Here is a 4,260-nt window from a genome sequence, read left to right on the forward strand (position 1 = left end):
TTGGAAAATGACAACATTACAAAAGTTTTCTAAAAGCAAGAGTAAGGATTGTCCTGATCTTCCCGAGCAAGTCAGTGGGGACAGTCCTCAATCTCAGGGACCCTGCCTTGGCTCCTTTCTCAGCTATTTCTTTGAGAGTCCCCCATTCTTGTGCTGGAGGTCACTCCACTGGAGACCAGTGACAGCTACTTAGTGACAGCCCAGAGCCGTCTATCACTCTCTGCACCCATCTGTCCCAGGCCGGCCGGGCCCCGCCCCACCCCACACCGTACCCGCTCCCCCATCCCCACGCCCTGCCCGCTCCCCCATCCTCAGGCGTATCTGTGCACACCCCATCGGCACCCACTGACCTTCCTCCAGACCTCCACGGAGTCCTGATGCATCTTCAGCCCTCCGCTGAAGCCCTACCCCAGGTCACCTGCAGAGGGGAGGTGCCAGGTGTACATGGAGACTGGAGAGGGGAAACCCCACTCCCACCTCGAAGGGGCACCTCTGCCTGCCCAGGACTTCTTTCCTCCATGCCTTCCTGCCTATTCCCCCACAATATCTGAACTTCTAAGGTCCTTCTCTAATTTCAGAAAAGAACATTGTTAATCAAAGTCGGAAATTCCAGTATTAATGAGGATGTAGGTAAACGAGAAAGTTCTTGCCTTATTGGTGGGACCGATTTCCTGAAGGAATTTATCCCGAGTATATATTTGTTTGCATCTAAATATGTCTTCATTAAAATGTTCATCATTTATGACAACAAAATGCTAGAAATACCCCACATCCATCCACAGGGAACCCATTAGAGTTATGACATATTTTTAAATAAAATATTATTTAATAATTATATAAGATGATGTAGATTAATATTAGTCAACCTGGAAAGAGATCCACAAGCATATCATTAAAGAGAAAAATGTTGTGTCTTCTGGTCCTGATTATACAAAAATATACACATACCTATGTATACATCATACAGAGTAATATTTAGAAAGGTGATATGCTTGCTCTGAGTGATGAGATTTCAAGTGCTTTTCCTTTTTTTCCAGTGTCTAAATTTTTATAATGAACATATATTCTTTACTAGCAGGAAAAAAATCACACACAGAAAAGGAACAAGGAAAAATCATTGTGATGACAATGGGTACCATGGCTCACAACCTACAATACGCCAGACACTTGATATGATTTTATATAATCAATATATATTGATTATAAATTTGGTGTTTATTATATAAACACGTGCCTGTGTGACACACGTTTCTACTCCTCTTTTCTAAAATGAGTTTACTTTTGAGAGCAGTTTTAGGTTAACAGCAAAATTAAGCAGACATATACAGAGTTCCCATATGCCCCTGTTCCCCAAACACGAACAGCCTCCCCCAGTATCGACCACCACCAGAGTGGTACATCATTTACAACTGATGAACCTACCTCGATACATCATTATGACCCAAAGCCCATCATTTACCTTAGGGCCACTCTTGGTAACGTACATTCTGTGGGTCTGGACAAACGTACAATGACATGTATCCACCATTATAGTATTGCACAGAGTAGTTTCACTTCCCTAAAAATCTCCGTGCTCCATCTGTTCATCCCTTGCCCCCACCCTCAGCCCCCGGCAAACGCTGATCTTTTTATTGTCTTGAGAGTTTTGCCTTTTCCAGAATGTGTTATAGTGGGAATCATACAGAGGGTAGACTTTCAGATTGGCTTCTCCTACTTGGTAATATGCATTTAGGGCTCCTCCATGTCTTTTTATGGCTTGACGGCTCATTTCTTTTTAGTGCTGAATAATATTCCATTGCCTAGATGTACCACAGTTGATTTATCATTCACCTACTGAAGGACATCTTGGTTGCTTCCAAGTCTGAGCAATTATGAATAAGACTGCTGTAAATATCCACGTGCAGGGTTTTGTGCGGACGCACTCCCAGCTCCTCCTTCGGCCTGCCCCTGCTCTAGAGGTGAGGACACTAAGACTTGGAGAGGTTAAGAGACTCGCTGAGAACCTCCAGATTCGAGTGAAAATCCATCGCATCTGGCTGCTTCTCAATAGCCCAGTTTTCTGGGAAACCTTCTTCGGAGCTGCCATCTCCCCTTGGCCCTGGTCCCACTTACCCTGCACTGCTTGGGGCTGGGGATGGGCTGCATCAGGGATAGAGGTTAGGGTGGCCCAGGGCCAGAACAGAGCACAAGTTGAAGGGATCTGAGTAGGAGTTCGCTTTTTCTTCTGCCCTAGCAGGTAACAGCAAGAGTGTCCCTCCCCGAGGCCTCTGCCTCATCCTGGAAGAGCCAGTTCATAGCTACTGTCCTAGCCCAGCAAAGCTGCTCAGCCTGGGAGCTTCAGACACCACCCCTACTGTCTGCCAGCTCTGGATTGGTCTCAGAGCGTGACCTCCCCTTCGTCTCTGGGACGCCACAGCTGGGAGACTCTGAACTACTTGGGCAGCAGCCAGAGATTCCTGCACTGAGCAACCTGTGCAGCTTCACCAGAAAGGCTAGCCCCTCAGCCAAGGTCAATACCATGGGTAGCGGGCTTTCAGTCTCCTGCACTCAAAGAGGCCCAGCCTCTGCAACTCTGCTCACTAGGACACCACAGCAGAGCCAGCCACCCCGTTATGTGGAGAGATGAGGATAGTGGGAGAACAACCAGCATGGACCCTAGGCTCCCAGCACAGCAGCACCAAAGTGCACCCACTCAGCAGCTGTACATCAGATCCTCCAACTGTCTGGTGCCTCGAAGCACACTGCTTCGTGTGTATGACAGAGGTCTGAGAATGGGTACAAGGGACCGAGCAATTCATCGGGAGCTGGGGAGTGGACAGAATCGGCCTCCAGAGTCACACAGGTCAGGGTTTGAACTTTGCCCTGCCCGGCTATGACATGGACCAGACAATTTACTTAACCTCGGTGAAATATGAAATTTATTTAGCTTCAATTTCCTCATCTACAAGATGAAAAGTAATATCTTCCTTGACAGCAGATTTGTTGCCAAAAATAGAGAGAATGTATGTAAAGTAACCAATAGTGTCTGCATATAGTAGGTATTCAATAAATGGTAACTCTCATTTATGCGACTCCTGAGTCTGGGTACCCAGCTTCTTGTTGACACAGCTTATGATGCCAGCCAAAACGACCTGTCAGTTTTGGGGTCCCCTTGCAATGTATAAGGTAGGAAGAATCATGCAACTTTCCTGCTCACCTAAGTTCCTCCCCGCTGTGCCTGCCTCCCTTCAGGCATGCCTTTGATGGGCCCTGAGGAGTAAGGCGGAGGCATGAGAGGATGAGTGGTGTTGGAGAATGAGAAGGTAGAGAGACTGATCTGTCAAGGAGGTCTCTAGCAACCGCCAAAATCAACACAACCTATACATTTTTCGTCTCTTGGTTAAACTAGCGAGGGGCTGGCAGCAGGAGTGGAAACTCCCCACTCTCGGGTCAAGCAGCCAGCTCAGGACACCTGCATCTTTATGTTTCCAGGAAGGAGCCTGGACCCAGCCCTCTTGAGACCATATACTGTGATTCCTTGTTTAAGAAGGCAGGCCACCCTTGAGGGCACTCAACACCGCCCCCCCACACCAGCCTGGAGGGCCTGGAGGCACACAACTGCACCCTCCCACCACACACAACTCTAACACCAACACACACACGCACACACACACACACACACACACACACACAGAAAATGTTCCAGAAAGCGAGCCAAGAAGCCAACAGGAAGGGTCGATGCAGCAGTGGTAGAAGAGACACCTGGGAAGTGGACCCATGTCTCAGGTCAGAGAGTGCCAGCCGCCCGTGGACAGGCACGGGGGGCAGCTGCATGCCCTGGGGCTGTCATCTCTGTGCAAAGAGCCAAGAGGGGCTGTATCTGAACACGTACAGGTCAGGAGCGATGTTCGGTTCCCGTGTAAAATGGGCTGGCTAGGCAGCGTATATGGGATGCTGGCTCCCCCAGGTCGGGCGAGAAGGTCCTGGAGAGGCGGGGTGGTGGTGGGGGAGCCTGGTTGAACTGAGGACATGAGGCCACCCCAAGGTCCTGGTCCCCACTCTCTCCCAAAATGACCGTATCAGTTTTGGGTGTGACAGAGCTGAGTGGGTCTGACATGCACTTTTGAGTGACCCTTTTGTACTGAAGAGAATGGTCCTGCTCAATTGTTGCCATGGGCAAAGAAGACATCAAAATTCTCACTGGGACCTTGGTCCCTTAATTTAATGTATCGCTCGTTTATTCCTGAGTCCGGCTTCCTGTCACATTTCCAGGCAGCCTGG

The sequence above is a fragment of the Pteropus vampyrus genome, unplaced genomic scaffold (assembly GCF_000151845.1).
Source record: "Pteropus vampyrus isolate Shadow unplaced genomic scaffold, Pvam_2.0 Scaffold217, whole genome shotgun sequence".
Classification (NCBI taxonomy): domain Eukaryota; kingdom Metazoa; phylum Chordata; class Mammalia; order Chiroptera; family Pteropodidae; genus Pteropus; species Pteropus vampyrus.